We start from the raw sequence: 16731 nt of genomic DNA, 5'->3' as shown, positions 1-16731 counted from the left end.
AGTTGGCACACCAAGTGGCTGGTCAGAGCCAGTAGCAGCAGCAAAAATCTCTTCCCCCAAAATGGAAAGAGATTGCTATCTATAGAATCTGGGTGCACTTTGTTTTACTAATGAGTATGCCCTCACCCTGCATGCTGCACTTAGAAGGGAGGTGTTAGTTTCTCTGCACCAAGGAAGGGAAAAAGGGAAAGTGTTATCACTGTTCATCATCTTTCAGATTTAATAAATATTAAAGGTGAGAACTCTATTCTCATGCCGTTACCTACTACTAGGCAAAACCACGACAGAGGGCAGAGTACCATGGACATGGTGCCAAACTTACCCAGATAATTTGAATGCAACTATTAATAATAATAATACTATCTTTAAGAAAGGAAACATAAGAAAAATATCAAATGGAAGGGCGGCATCTAGACAATAGCAAAAAACAGGGCTGCCCCATGTATATTGGGACCTATGGGTACCCTAAAATGATAATAACTAAACATACCTCATTACAAGAGTTGTTATAAGAATTAAATGAGGGAATGTTGTGAAAGCATTTTGTGTGATCTAAAGCGTTATATAAAAGCTTTCTAAAAATAAATAAATAAATAAAAGCTTTCTATATATTGATCCTATATGTATTCTGTCCCACTGATTACTTCAAAAAGAATGTTACTATCATTTTGCAAATTTCCATAAAGTATCTTGCTGTGATTTTAATAGTCATTGCATTAAATCTATATATTAACCTAGAGGATATTGCCATATTCACTGTTTTAAGCCTTTTAAATAAATAGTATGGTATAGCTCCCTACTTATTCAAGTTTGCCTTTATTGTCCTCATTAGACTTTTATAGATTCTTCAAATAAATCTCTTTGTCCTGGATTATATTAATAGCCAAGAATTTAATGTCCCATTGCTATTTTAACAGAATCTACATTTTCATTGCATTTTCCAGCCTTGCATCACTGGAGTATATAAAGATGTTTTTGTCTGTGTGGTGAATTAATCTTGCATTCTTTTCTCACGTGTTCACTTCCTTTAATCTTGTTTGCCTCCTACAGCTCTGATTCTTGATATCTCTACCCCAAGTCCAATTCCCCTGAGCACCAAACACATCTATACAACTCCCTGCTGCCCAAATATCTCTCAGGCATCTCAAATTTAACATAACCAGAAGAAATTTCATCTTCCTCCCAAAAACCTCCTCTCCCTTGATAGTCTTAATTTTAGTGAACCACAGATCCTGTGGTACAAGATAAAACTCAGAAATTAGCCTTGACCCTGTCTCCTTTTTCATCGATATGTCTCATCATACACCCAAATCATGTATGATCTACACCCCTCATATCTGAAACTCAATGTCTTCTCTCTCTTCAAGTCCAAGCCTGGAAAAAATAGAGATGGATTTTTGTTTGTTTGTAACTATTCTCCTTCTTTCTATTTTTGTCTGACTCTTCCCTTCCCCCAACTCCTCCCCACCCTTACACATGCTCAAGTTGTTTATAATACTGCAGCCAAAGGGACCTTTCTGAAACCACATTGCTCCTATGCTCAGAATCCTTCAAAAGTTAGCCATTATGTTTAGAAGAAAGTGCAAATGTCATCCTCCTCTTAGGGGGATGCACAAGACTGGTGGCTTGGTGTCAGTCTATATCTACATCTTCAGCTCTCAACACTGAACCAACTTCCCATCCCCTTTACCCCTTTATTAGAGCCACATTGATTTACCTTTGTTACCCAAAGCAGCCATTGTGTTCTCTGGACTTTGTATGATTCCCATTCCCTCCATTTGGAAACACAAATCCTTTAGGTCTCCTTTAAGAAAACATTTGTCTCCAGAAAGCTTTCTTCCACCTCTTCTGGGTAAGACTCCACAGTCTACTTGTCTGTCCCCAGAAGCAAAACTTGTGTGTGCAGGAGGTAGACATCCCTGAAGTGGGCTTAGGCCAGGGAACACAATATGCTCTCTGTTCTTATAGTCTTGATGCCCCAGAGGAAAAGCAGATGACAACTGGAATAGATCAGAGCTTGAGACTTGGTAGTACATGAATGCAGCAACCTAAGTGGAAAGTGCAACTCACTCTTAAATTTGTTCAGCGTGAGGGGTAAGAATAGCAAAAATTTGTCACTGAAATCAAAGATCAACCTTGAAGACTCTGTCGGTTCTATGTTAGATTGAGGCCCCTCCCACTTCTCCCAGGGTCGCTGATCAGGAAAACAGATGGGCAGTACAACAGACAGTGAAGGAGAGATCGGAGGACATATTGTGACATACTCTCATCTACAACATGGGAAACCCACTGTTCATTGTTTGTTTTTAATTACAGTTTAAAGAACCGAATATATAATTCTGGAATTATCACCGCCAAATTAGGGGTTGTTCTGAGGGAGTTTTATGAGTCCAGGAGGCAGTCCACTGGACTCTATGGTGGTCTCCATGAAGGGTGGGAATAACAAAGATGGCAATGGAAGATGTTTTTAATTTGATTTTTTCAATGAGTTTCTATCTTTAAATGTTATAAGTAATGCATGAACAAACTCTAGTTTTGTTGTTTATTCCTCAGTTTTCCAGTAAATTCTAGCATGGCAAAAGAGGGAAAGGCACTAACATATTACATTCAGTGGACAATTTATCCTCCCTTTGCCACAGACACCTGCCAGGACCAAATCAGGTTTGTCAGGAACGACAACACAATTCACTCATGATGGCATACGTGCTCACTCTAGATTGCATTCTAACTTTTAGTCTGTGTTAGTTTCAAGAGTATTTCTTGTATACAGCTACATGCTTGATTCTGATTTGTCATTGCTGTTGCTGCTGTTTAAACTAGGAATCAATCTTTCTTTTTCTATAATGGATCCATCCCATTAAGCTTATGCAATATATTCTATATTGCCCTGTAAACTTCGCCATTTTTCTTTGTTTCCTTCTTTTATTTTACATGGATAGAATGTAAAGAAAGGTATGTTAAATCCTTTGTTTTGTTTTAAAAACCAAGTTGGGATATAATCTATTTCTAATCTAATCTCATTACTTTTATTCAATAATTAACACCTAGCAAAGATAGTGTGGCTGACATTTTGTGAGTAATTATGATTTCTTATCTTCATTGCAACATCATAAATATTAACTCAACAAATATTTATTGAGTATCTAGTACGTGCTGGGTTTGGAGGTACAGTGGTGTTATCAGCTTACTTTTAGTATATACCCACTCACCCCAAAATGTTGTGGCTTCAAACAACTGTAGACTGTTTCTGTTTCCAATTCTGGGTGAAGGCAGGGCAATTCTAGTCTGGGCCAGCTGGAAAGACTTCCACTGGGCTTGCTAGCAGCTCAATGGGTAACTGGCTAATCTAGGATGACCTCACTCATGTATCCAGTGGTTGATAGATGGTGGCCGAGGTGTCTACAATCCTCTCCAGATGGCCTCACATCCTTCGCAGGCTACCTCAGGCTTGTCCACATGGCAGTCTCAGGGTTCCAGGGCTCCAGAGAGCACAAGCCCCAATACACAGGTGCCTTTTACACCTCTGCCTACATCATGTGTATTTGCTAATGTCCTATTAGCCAGAGCAAATCACATGAGCAGCCTAGATGGAAAAGATGGAGAAACAGATGTTTCCTGGGAGCAGCAGCAAAGTCACAGTGCAAGAGAGATGATGCAAGGAAAGAAGAGCACAGGATATTCTTGCAGTCCACTGTAGTCCACCTCAGCCACAAACTATTCACATTCTTCTCACATGCAAAGTATGCCCACTCCCAGCCTAGAACATCCAAAAGTCCCATTCAGCTATGGCAATAGGTTTGAAGTCCATGATCTCATGACATAAACCAGGCCCACATGTAGTTCCTCTTGACCCAGAGGCTGATGAACTTATAAGACAAGTTATCTGTCTCACATACCCATATATATAATGGTAAGACAATGACAGAGTAACCACAATAGGCACTCCCATTCCAAAAGAGAGAGAATGCAAGGTACCTAGAAGTTACTGGTCCAGAACAATTTTGAAATATAGCTGGGAATTTGTTGCTAGGATCCCCTCCTCCAGCAGTAGAGAATGTTTCCTTACAGGGGCTCAGTTTTCTTCCCTGGAAATAGGTCCCCAGACCATTTTTCTGATTCTTCCTGAGAGTGGCTCTCTAGAGTCCATTGTCCTTTAAGCTTGTGTTTTTATTGTCTGGATTCTTTGCAATGCCTTCTGAGACATACTTCTTTTTCCATTAGAATGGTTCATGTGTGAAGCTGCCCACCATTGGAAGAACAATTCTCTGTAGGTCTTTTGCATTCTGTACATCTTGCAAATAGACACACTGCCTGCCTTTGTTCTGGCGTATCTTTTTCAAAGATGTTTATACAGTGAAGAGCCTTGGAATGTAGAGATAGTGCCTCCTTCTGGAATAAAGGGCAAATGCTTATAGCCCTGCAAGATAGAGATAATGTCTCCCTCTGGTATAAGTAGACCAGCATACTTACTGCCCAACATAAAAGAATAAAGTTTCCAAACTTCTGAGTTCCTCTCCTATAACATAATCCATTGCATGTGCAGTTGTCATTTGGCTTTCTTCACGTCACCCTGTGGGAACTGGAGCTCAGAGAAATAACATAAATATGCTCATACTCACACTGCTTACTATGTCATGATTAATAAACTATTCTTTATCTCTGACTCACGAGGTTTGTGTCTTTTGCCAGCACCCACAAAACTGTGACAAGCTAACTCATTAGCTTGCAAGTAGGCTACAATCTGAGCCCTTCCATAGTTCTTGACATCTGCTTTCTACATATAAGAAGTTGGGGTACTAGAAACCTCTTTGCAAGCTGAATGATTTTAGTCTCTTTTTAGTACAAATTGATGGTTCTTTATTCAATACAACTCTTTAAAGATCTTTGTGGTTTTTCTATGTGTTAGTTTATGGCCCACCCCCATTAATAAAAGCTACATCTACAGTCCTTTTCAAGATAGTCCTCCTCTACTTGGGCAGCATATTAGGTTACTATGGAATAATGCCTGAAGACCTTTAGCAGTCCTGTTGTCCAGCCAAGATGATGTCATAGGCATTGCCTCAAATCTTTCAGAAGTTTAAGCCAAGAATCTGATAACCACAGCCCTGATTTGAGCTTTAGGTCTAGACAAAGTTTGAGAATCTTGTACTGGCTGGAGTCTGTGAGGAAGAAACTGTCCTGGGCCCTTTATTTTCCTCTAAATTCTGGTTGCAAAGTAAAGAGTTCCTTCTTGCAACATTTTATTATGTGTATTGGGAAGTATGCTGATACTTTCAGCATTCTGTCCTGAAAATCTATTAGTCAGATCTACTTTATTAACTACACTATCTTCCAAATTACCACATGCAATATTTTTTTTGCCAATTGTTTGCTACTAAGTAATACGCTGTTGCCAGTTTTCTCATCTCCAAAAACAATTTCCATCATTTTTTAGGCTTTACCAATAGTCTCCTTGCCACTTTTTCAGATCCACCCACCACTCAGCCCTAAAGCTAATGGCCCATGTTTTGAGCTTTTATTTCAATAGCACTTCACTTCTGGGTATCAATTTTTCTGTTAGACTTTCTGGCTTTATCAGTTATCTTCTGTTGAATAATAAACCACCCCAAAAGTTGGTTATTTTATTTTCTCATGATTCTAATGGATCATGTTTGGTCTGGACTCAGCCAATCAAGTGTTCTTCTGGTTTCTTCTGGAAACTCTCATGCAGCTGTCACCTCTAGCAGTTGTTTGGGGCTAGATGGTTTAGGATCACTTCACACACGTCTACTGGTTAGTGCTGGCTGTGGGTTTCACATTCTCTGTCATCCTACGGGCTGGCCCAGGCTCCTTTACAAGATAGAATCAAAGCTCCAAGAGAGCACAAGTCAAACTGCCAAGCATCTTATAGCCTAGGCTCTTCAATGTCCCTTCTACCACATTCTATGATCAAAGCAAATCAGAAAGTCAGCCCAGAAATAAACCCTACTTTTTGATGGGAAGAGTAGCTATTGTGGACACATGGATGCACTACCCTGATCTCAGTTCCAAGATCAAGGCACTCATTCCCCCATGCTCTAAAAGTGTTTGCTGTTGATAGATCACAGCTGAGTCCCTCCCTGGAAATTATCCTCTGACAAAGGAATCTTCCTAACCCCAGATTACAGCCCCTCCCCCAGGGCCACTCCAATCTGGTGATTTAAAACCTTACCTCAGTGAAAGACAACTCTGAAGTTTTTTTTTTGTTTTGTTTTGTTTTTAAAGACTTTTTTTTTATTTATGATAGTCACAGAGAGAGAGAGAGAGGCAGAGACATAGGCAGAGGGAGAAGCAGGCTCCATGCACCGGGAGCCTGATGTGGGATTCGATCCCGGGTCTCCAGGATCGCGCCCTGGGCCAAAGGCAGGCGCCAAACCGCTGTGCCACCCAGGGATCCCCAACTCTGAAGTTTTGTTCCATTTTCTTAACTCCCATGAAATGGACCAAGACCACTCTTGCAAGTACATTGTCTGTCCAATCCTGCTTCCCCCAGTGCCTTCACAGATAGTCCCAAGGGCATTCCCCAGTAAACCATATACATGTAAATCAATCTCAGAGTTGATTTCATAAAAAACCCAACCTAAGTGTAATTTGAAAATTTATAATAAATAAATATTTGGCCATTCAGATGACCAAAATACATTCCTCAGATGCATTTGGTCTTTATCCAGTTTCCAAAAACACTTCAGAGACTAAAGGTGAAATAAGCATCTTGTTATTAATGAAGGTAACTTTTGGATCCCACTCAAAGTCCAGGGCTGGTTGCCATGACAACAAATCATGTAATTAGAGGGTTGGAACTTTCAGTTCTATCCCTTGACCTCCAGGGATGGGGAGAGGGACTAGAAGTCGATCAAATCAATTGTTGTTGGCCAATGGTTTTAGTCAATTCTAACTACGTAATGAAAACAAACAAACAAACAAATATAAAAACCCAAGAGGAGAGCTTTTTGGTCCTTTCGGGGCGGGTGGGGGGGGGGGCGGTCTCTTTGGCAGAACTTCCATGGTTGGGGAACCAGACTGCTTCCACATGTCACCAAGCCATTCTCCAAGCTCATGAGGAGGGAAGCTTCTCTCTCAGGACCGGAGTCCTTGTGAGTCACTCCAGCAAGTTAACTAAACCTAAGGAGTAGGTCATTGAGACCTCCAATGTATAGACAGTGTGTCTGAAGATCAGGTAACAGCCTGGGCTTGCAACTGGCATCTGAAGTGGGATGTGAGACAGCCTCATAGGACTGAATCTTTAACCAATAGAATCTGACATTTTCTCTGGGTAGTGTTAGAACTGAATTGAGTTCTTGGACACCTTGTTGGTGTCCAAAAATTACTTGGTGTTAGCAGTGTGGGAGCAAGGGGCACCTCCTTTAATGTTCGAATTGGGAACTTTAAAAGACTAAAGATATGAGAGGTATTAACAAAGTCACAATGTGACCTCCCATAGTTGCAAAGTAAACTACCCCAAAATTTAATGGCTTCAAAAATCAGCTATTTATTACTTCCCATGTTCTATGAATTGACTGGGGAGCTGAATGACCTAGGATGACCTTATTCAGTTGTGCAGTTTGTAATCTGAACTTGAGGTGCCTCAGTTCTTCACTTGTCTCTCACCCTCCAGCAGGCTAGCTCAGGCTTGTTCATATTGCAGATTGTCAGATTGAAAATATGGCCACAAATTTTCTCTCCTTGTACTCATCCCCTTGAAATGGGATATTACAGATTCCGTTGGCCACAGTTGCGTGAACCAGATCAGCAGAGATCAACTAAGACAACCCAGATCAGAAGAACTGACCCACACCATCAGAGGAAATAATAAATTTCTATTGTTTCAAGTCTCTGAATTTTGAGATGGTTTGGTTTATAGCAAAAGCTACATATGTTAATGTAATAAGCAAGGTAATATGCAATGGTAAACAAAACACACATCAACCAAGAATAATTTTATTAACAAAAATGTAGACAATATAAAATCACCCCCCCAAAATAAACATATGTCCATAAAAATTAAACTGTTCAGTTAATAATGGTTATATTTGCCTCATATCTTCTATTAATATTTAATTCCTATCTATTCTCTCATAGAGCAAGAATGGAAGTTTTAAGAAAAAAATTGATGAGAGAAGGAAGAGAAGTGTTAAATTGAGGAGGTTATGTTCAACTTTTTTCTGAACTTTGGGAAAATATTGCAATAATTTTATTTTATTAGTGGGACACCAATATTTTACAGAAGGGCATTTGAGAATGATGTGTCTAATTTACCTACTGATTTTATTTTATAAAATTGATCTTGCCCCTTTGGGGATGTTCTAGGCTATTTATTTCTTATTAGTGTCTTTTATCTACTTTCAAATCCATAAAATCCCTTGTAATGATTTTGCCAACTATGAAACTTTGTTGATAACCCACATGGGCTTCTCTAGTCCTTGGAATCATCTACTTCTATTTTAAGAGCATAAAGTTGACTTCAAGAGACATTATAATTGTGGTGATAACTCTATTTTTCTTCATTTGCATTTCATTTTTCCCTCAAGAACTTCTTTTCTCTGAAGCTGAGGGTCAATAAAATTATTTTTACTTTAACATGTTTAGGAGTTATTTCTGTTTTCTTCTTAATGACTTATAAGTTCCCTTTATGACTGTGGATACTGTGACAGGATGAATGTACTATTACCAAGATGCTTTACAGAGCCCTGACCATACAACCTCACACTTACTATTCTTATTCTTCCATTTCTTCTCATACTCTGATTACTTACAAATTCTATCTCTTGTGTATATTTTCTCTGTATTAGTTTTCTCTTAAAAACTTAGCTCTGATTGAGTTTTGCTGAGCCGTGACCTTGGATGCCATCAATTCTTCATGGGGCAGTGCCTCTCTGCCACATTCATGGATTTTTTTTCCTATTATCAGTAAGCATAATTTGAATTGCAAATGTCAGTTATGCTGTAACGGGATGGTAAAGTGTTGACTATTCACTTGAATAGCTGAGCATTGCAGTTTGCTTATGAGCCTGCTCATAAGCTGTCCAGGCTTATGTCCTAGAGAGAGTATAGACTGTACTATTTTACTAAGAGGCAGGAACATGAGTACTTTTCAGAAAGAAGTGTTTTGTTGTAAGTAATTAATTATATTCCTCCTCCCACTACTATCAGAGCTGGTTGACATTATAGCACTGTGATTAAGCTCTGAGACTCTGGAGTTCAAATTTAAGCTCTGCTTCTGCCTGTTGGATGATTTTCACTTTCCGGCCTCAGTTCCTTCATCTGTATAATGGGAGTGATAACAAAATCTAGCTAGCTTAGAGGGCTGTCATGGGGAGTAAATGAGATAAGCTATATAAAGCACTTAACACTGTGCCTATGATGGAGTATATGTTCAATAAATGGTAGCTATTATTACTATATCGCCCCCAGTACTGGCCTTTAATAAATGAAAGTCATTTTATTTCTCACAAGTACTTTTCCATAGGTTATGAATTTGGTTTCATCAACTATTCTCGTGTGTATTCATACCTCTGATCAAGAGAAAATCATGAGTCACTAAGCTTTGAGAATGTCAATATGAAAAGAAGTCAAATAAATTTATTCCATCCCTATTATGAGCACTGACCAATGTTGGTATTCAACTGAATTTGAATAGTATTCCAAACAAAAACATAAATATTCATTACTTGATAAATGCTATTTTAGAAATCATTAAAAAAGTATCTTCTTGAGAGTCATATAATGAGACAGAAGAAAATTCCTATACTTTTGATTTACCTATAAGTCTTTAGATACCAATCTAAAAAGAGCATGACTTTCAAAATTCACATAGAAACCAAAATGATGATAATGTTTAGCTTTTAGAAGTTTAGACTCAAAAGCTTTAATACAATTTACAATTCCTTTTAAAAAACAACATCATTGTACACAGAGATAATATCCTTATAAAACTATAACAGTAAAATTAAATGGCCAATGTAAATTCCCAGAACAGCCAAAGAGAAAATGAAATGAAAATGAAATTAGTGTTACTGGTTTTCTCATTCAGAGCAAAGCTGTTCAGTTTCTGAAATATTTGAAGCTATGAGAAAGTTTTTCACACAACTGTTACATCATTTAAATATACAAAACGTATCTGACGAATCCTGAGGAGACAGAGAAGACAAAAGTGAGTTTACTGAGAGGTAGAACCTCCCTCCCAACCAAGTGGCTAATCCTGTGGTTTTATGGAGGTTTTTGTGCCTATGGAAGGGGTTTAACACCATGTTTCTCTGAAATCCCTAAAGCAATACTGAGGTAAGGCAGCATTGAGGCTCCCGTATGTGATTCCAGGGACACATCCTCTCAGAGAGCAACACAAATATAGATAAAAACTTTATCCCCCAGATGAGTTTGAAAAAAAAGACCTGATATTTGAAGACACTAAGACATTAAAGCATTAGCTGTGTTGTTTTGTTTTGTTTTTAAGCTTCAAAATGCTCTTCCAGATGGTCCTTATTGAGAGTAGAGAGTTTATTGGTTTTCAACATAAAAGGAATCCTTAGGGATCCCTGGGTGGTGCAGCGGTTTGGCGCCTGCCTTTGGCCCAGGGCGCGATCCTGGAGACCCGGGATCGAATCTCACATCGGGCTCCCGGTGCATGGAGCCTGCTTCTCCCTCTGCCTATGTCTCTGCCTCTCTCTCCTTCTCTTTCTGTGACTATCATAAATAAATAAAAATTAAAAAAAAAAAAAAGGAACCCTTAGACTCCCAGGGTCCAACCCTCATAGAATATGACTTTTATTTTCATTTCCTGGGCAAAGCTCTTGTCTGTGGCCCCTAGTGCAGAGTGAAGGCAAGGAGCCATCTCAGAGAATTCCACACCAAGTCCTCTGTTGTCAGGAGGAAGAAGTTCCACACCTGGAGGGATGCTAAAATGCCAAGCAGTTGTCAGCAATTGTCAGTGGGATTCAAGCATCAGCTACAACCAAGTACAAGATGTGAAATATAAGCCCCATCACCACTCCCATCAGCTCATTTTTTCTCTTTGCCAGCTACATAAGCCAGAATGGAGAGTGAAGTCCAGCGTTATTCATGTCTACATAGGCCAAGGGACAGGGGCCAAGCTATCTATGCATTTGAGGTGGGACTTCTCCCATAGGAGGTTAGAAAGAGGCTCTCTGATTTCGCAGAGAGCAAAGAACAACAACAAAAAAGGAAAGTTGGAGAGGCAGAAGGGGCTTTCATTGAAACTTCATTCAGTGAGGAGCTAATATAAAACACAATGATTGTAGTTGATAACACTGTATTGTAGAATTAAAAAACAACAAAAACCTCACTCAGTTCTGCTAAAATATCACCTCCTCAGAGTAAAATACTGATTCTCTGCTCTTTTGCCATGCTTAGTCTTTCTCTGTAGAACTTACATTCCCTAAAGTTAAATTATGTAGTTATTTATCTATTGATTTATTTGTCCATGCATCAGCTTTATATTGATTACCTACTCTGGCAGGCCTATTCTAGGCACTGAGATTACAGCACTGAATAAAGCAGGCCAAGTACTTGCTCTTACATAACTTGTATCTCATTTAGGAGTGAGGAGAAAGATTGACAATGAGCAAATAAACAAGTAAATAGAAAATCTGTCAGATAATTGTAAGGGCTCTAGCGAAAAAATAATGCAGGAAAGAAAATTAAGGGACAAGAGCATGTAAGGAGTGGCAATTTAGGTAGAATAGTCAGGGAAGGTCTCGCTGCAAAGATAATATCTGAGCAGAGAGAGCTGCAGGAAGTGAGGGAGAGACACATGTGGCTGACCAGGAGGGAAGAGTATTCCTCCCTGTGTGGAGGAAACAAGTGCAAAGACTCCAAGGCAGGAATGTGCTGAGTGTGTTCAAGGAGCACAAGAGGCCAGTGGTCATGGAAAAGGAAGCAGCAAGAAAATGGTGAGTGATGAGATCACAGAGATACAGGCACCAGGGATACAGAGATAGTTTAAGTACTTTGCTGTTAACTTTGAGTGTGATGGAAAATCACTTGGGTAGGGTTGCAAGATAAAATATAGGACACACAGTAAATTCAAACCTCAGGTGAACAATGATTTTTTTTTTTTTTTTTACTATCAGTATATCCCAAATATTTAATGGGACATTCTTACATCTTGAAAGTATTACTTGTTTACCTAAAATTTGAATTTAACTGGTCATCCTGCATCTTTCTTGGCTAAATCTGGCAACTCTCTTTTGGATGGTTTTGAGCAGAGGACTGACATAGTCTTATTTAAGTTTTAAACAGGATTGCTCTAGTTGCTAAGGTGAGAATGGACAACAGAGGCAAAAATGGAAGCAGAGGGATCCTCTTAGGGCACTATGGAATAATCCAAGATGATGAGGCTTTTCCCAATGTCAAAGGAATGAATCAACAGATGCATGGATAAATGGATGTACTTTAGCTTGACTTGAGTGTGGGATAAATTAAGGTGGGTAATTGGGAAATAATGCTGGAAATGTCTACTGGGACCAGATCAGAGGGAGCTTTTAGTGTCAGGCAAGAGATCCGTACTACATCTTTTAAGAAATGGGAAACCCAAGGATGTTTTGGAATGGGTGGATGATATCAGAACTGGGTTTTAAAAGGAATAAAAGGACACTGCTACCATAGGGCTGAAGAGAGGAATTACTAGAGAGGAACTAGTTATGGGACTGTTCCACCTCTGGTTTAGAGATGCCCAGGGTATGAACTAGGGTGGACTCTGACTTGAGAAAGATGTTCTTTCTTACAGATTGACCCAAAACCAACCAAACAAACAAACAAATAAATAAATATTTCTGGGCTCCTGCAATAAAAGCAAAATGTTTGAAGACTCATACATTCATCTCAAGAATTCATTGATCCAAATAATGGGAAGCCTTCCCCACACACACACACACATACCCCTCCATGGAGACACACAGATCTGCATGACCCAAATGCCCTCAAGTCTGCCCTACAAATGCCAACATTCCTCCATAGATAAGTAATTAGACATGGAGAAATGGGGTAATTTATATGAAACCACTTTGTCCTTAGTATCTGTTTCAAAACCTTTGAGAAGGCAGTTCTAAAGGTTGCTGGGTCCATGGATGTGTCCCTTCCTAACAGCACCCTGGCTCTGTTCAGTCCTCTTCCCCCATATAGCCATAGTTGGCAGAAAAGGCAGCTCCCATCCCTCCCCCAGAGGTGGGACTGACCAGTCTAAAGGCAATTCCACCCCCCTTGTGTGTGGTGAGTAGAGTGGAACATGTGCCACTTCTCACTAGCAAGTTAATAGAAAGTAAGGGATGAAGGGTGCTTCTGGGGAACTTTTTCTTCATTCTCAAACAGATCTGCTGGATGAACCACTCTCACTTCCAATTATGGACAGTGTAAAGTCTGGATGTGATGAGTCTGGCTTAGAGCAAGGATGCTGGAATGGAGAGAAGGAAAGAACCTGCTCATTGACCACACAGCTGACTATCTGGTTGGTAGAAGGTTCATTGTCTCAGCCCCCTTTCTGCCATCCTGTGCCAGGAATGAGATGGCTAAGTCCAATTCAGAAGTGAAGTATCAGCCAACCCACTTAGCTGCAGCTTTAAAGCTACTTTTCAGTCTTGATGTTAACAGCGACAAATGCCATATTTTGGCCTGTGCCTGTCTGGATCCAGCAGCCCTCTCTTCTAAACTTAGGGAGAAAGTGAGGGCTGTCGCTTCCATCTCCCACCCCTGTCATACTCATATATTGTTAAGGTGAAGGCTAAGTTGCTATAACGCCATGGCTTAACTAAGACAGAAGTGATTTCTCTCGTACCTAGGTGAAGAGAGCACCCTAGATTGGCAGCAGGTTCTGCTTCACACAATCATTTATGGGCCTAGGTTCTTCTACACTGTGTTTCTGTCACCTCTAGTGTTAGTCTCACATGCATGATGGAAGCTGGGTCATCACCATATCCATATTCCAGTCCACAAGAAGGGAGAAGAGAGGATGGAAGAACAAATGCCCTCTGTAGTAAGGCCATGACCCAAGGATGGCACATGTCACTTCCACTTAATTCCAAACTCAGTCCTGTGGCTACTGCTGACTTCAAGGACAAAGTGTATCTTTACCTTGATGGCTCTACTCCCTAGACTTCTCATTTCTTTGGATGATTCACTCCATGATTCATGGCCTTCTTCCACCGGATAGAATAATAAAATCCACTTAACTACACAATACTGAGCTATAATTGAATGTCAGTGAAGATCATGGTTCTTCTTGGACAATGTGACTCCCAGGACATACCTCCTTCATATTGATGCTTCTCAACCATGCTTTTGAGGGGCTTCTCCTGCCCATTCTAGGAGGTGAAGGAGCTGAGCATTCTCCACCCAGAAGGCATGATTTGGAGCCATGTCTTAGCTTTGTCTAGTGCACAGAGGCAATTAACATTTGGAGCAATGAATGAATGAATGATTGGGTGGGTGTGTCGGGTGGATGGATGGATGGAATCAGTTCTCTTCATAGCCTAATGCTCTCTCCTGTGGGTTATATCAGAGTATTACATATTATATCTATTCCAAAGTGGGCATTTTCTGGGCAGGAACATTCTAAGACTTCGCCAGTAAGAAGCAGCACCTAAGTCAAATAAACATGGAAGAGAATAAGTATTTTTTTAACCTTTTTCTTTGTTGTGATGAGTCTTGCTATAAAGGTGACACTGCCCATGTTCCCTCCAAAATCTAAAACAAAACAAAACAATCCTTCTCTGAAGTTTCTGCTGTCTGATGTTGGCTATTTCTCCAGCATTTAAGTCATGAAGTCAGAAGAACAAGGGTCTGCATGTCCTTCAGTGTGTAGAATGTGTCCATGAGTGAGGGCAGACCCTTGGGAGGGGCTGGTCTGTGGACCTGCTGGCACTGCTGGGGCCATAGCCCTGACTAGATGGGACATCAGTGCCAGCAACCAAGAGAGAATTAGCAATCTGTGGACTATAGATTGATGGAGATTTTCCCATCCTCAACTCACACAAGCCAAGGTGCTCTCTCACAGCATCTGGAGCTTCACTAATGAGTTCTATGCTTCAGTTTCCCCTCTCAAACAAAAAAACAAAAAAACAAAAAAAAAAGGTCAGTTCTTCACATAGAGTTGTTTTGAAGAAAATAAATAAGTAAAAAGATGTGTCAGGTAACTCAATGGGGTCACATAAATCAAAAATTATACTTGCATAGCCCTTTCCCCAGGCTCCAGTCCGAGGTCAGTCCTCATTCCTTTGGTTCTCTTATCCCATACGACCCCATCTTTTATGCCACTAGTCTATCAAAATAGCTCAGACCCCTTGAGAAGAAGAATCTCACCTTTCAAGTCACCATCCAAAGAAGTTCATGAAGAATGCAGTGGTAGGAGGACCCTGAAAGGGCTTTAAAATAATGAATCCACCCTCTTGGTAGTATCCTTTGACAGACTTTTAAAGCCTCCCTTTTACAAGAGGACTTGCCTTGGCAAGAAAGTAAGATGCCTGAGAAAGAAAGGAGACTTTTCAGTGGAATGCTTTTATCCTTCTAAGTACCCCCATCAGACTGTGGAGATCAAGCCCCAAGTGCTACAAAGGAAAACGTAGAATTACCTTGCATTTGGAGAGACTCTTTCATCTGCCCTGAGATGGAAGGCAGGCAGGGAGGGAGGGAAGAAAGAAGGGGTATTATTTCAAACTGGTCCTGAAGCCAGGCCATAACAAAAAATGACAGTTCTCTGGCCTCTCCTTCAGGGAAGGACTTCACTGGAAACTTCTCAGGCTCGTAACTGGCATTGGCTTGGCTGGGCCTTGACACTGCAGTAAAGCATTGCCCTTTCCTGTGAGGTGCCCTCATGGCCCCCTCCCCCCTCTGACACCCCATCAGGAGAGTCTGCATAAAACTCCAAACACAGAGGGTAATACGAAGCAGAGGAATTAAGGGATGGAGGTCACTAAAAGATCAGAGCAGGACTCTTGTATGTCCTCTCTCTGTTGTCAGTACCTGAGTGCAGGCTCTCCACTTGTTATAAAAGACATACTTATTGCCTCATAAAGCAAACATTTTGCACCTTACCAGGACAGAATTTTCTTTTTAATTCCATTCCGGAGGGAAAAGCAAAACTCTCTCTCCCTGAGGTCTGAATACTATCATACATGTTGAGTATTGTGCAAACTGTGCATACTGAGGTCTGAGTAAGTGCTCTCCTGTGCCCTTTGCTTCTCATCCAGAGTAAATATCCCTGAGCTGCATCTAGGTTTAAATTGCCAACTCAGAGGCCTTATGGGTGCGGGGCTGGAGAATTTGTGTTTCTCACCCCACCCCAGAGGAGGGCCACTCCAGATGTAGGAGGCACAGACAGACAGAGCCCGTTTGGTCTAGTACAGTGGTTCTCAGGCTGGCATCTCAGCCCCCTATGGAAGTGCCCACAACCCAATAACCGGACCGCACTCTGGACACTAAAACAAGATTTCTGGGGTGGACCCAGACATCACACCCCAAGTATGCATTGGAAATCTCTGAGCTTTTCAAGGTGCAGATGTCTGATCCCCAGCAACTAAGTTTGTAAAAGTCTACCAGCAACTGGACCACAGGATGCTGAGCAAATGCCTTCAGTTTGTGCCAGCCCTCTCCCTAGCTGCATTCGAGACCCCAAAGGTCCTCGGGCATTGGCCAGCCTATAATTTGGAGTTGGAAACACTGATCCAGTAAAATGAAAATAACATTCTGTGCCAGAATCACACAGTT

The 16731-nt window shown here is 40.6% G+C and overlaps 2 long non-coding RNA genes across 2 annotated transcripts in view; both read right to left on the bottom strand.

Moving 5' to 3' along the window:
• Positions 1-16731, bottom strand: part of LOC144317144 (uncharacterized) — a 90362-nt gene that overhangs the window by 22931 nt on the left and 50700 nt on the right. The window lies entirely within an intron of this gene.
• On the bottom strand, positions 7951-16686 carry LOC144317141 (uncharacterized). The gene is made up of 4 exons (XR_013383037.1): positions 16561-16686; positions 15597-15626; positions 15328-15488; positions 7951-14608 (listed from the first exon to the last, which is right to left on the bottom strand). It is a non-coding gene; the product is annotated as an uncharacterized LOC144317141 (long non-coding RNA).

Source organism: Canis aureus, chromosome 7 (genome assembly GCF_053574225.1).
Source record: "Canis aureus isolate CA01 chromosome 7, VMU_Caureus_v.1.0, whole genome shotgun sequence".
In the NCBI taxonomy this organism is placed as follows: Eukaryota; Metazoa; Chordata; class Mammalia; order Carnivora; family Canidae; genus Canis; species Canis aureus.
This window is presented reverse-complemented; position numbering and strand designations above follow the sequence as displayed.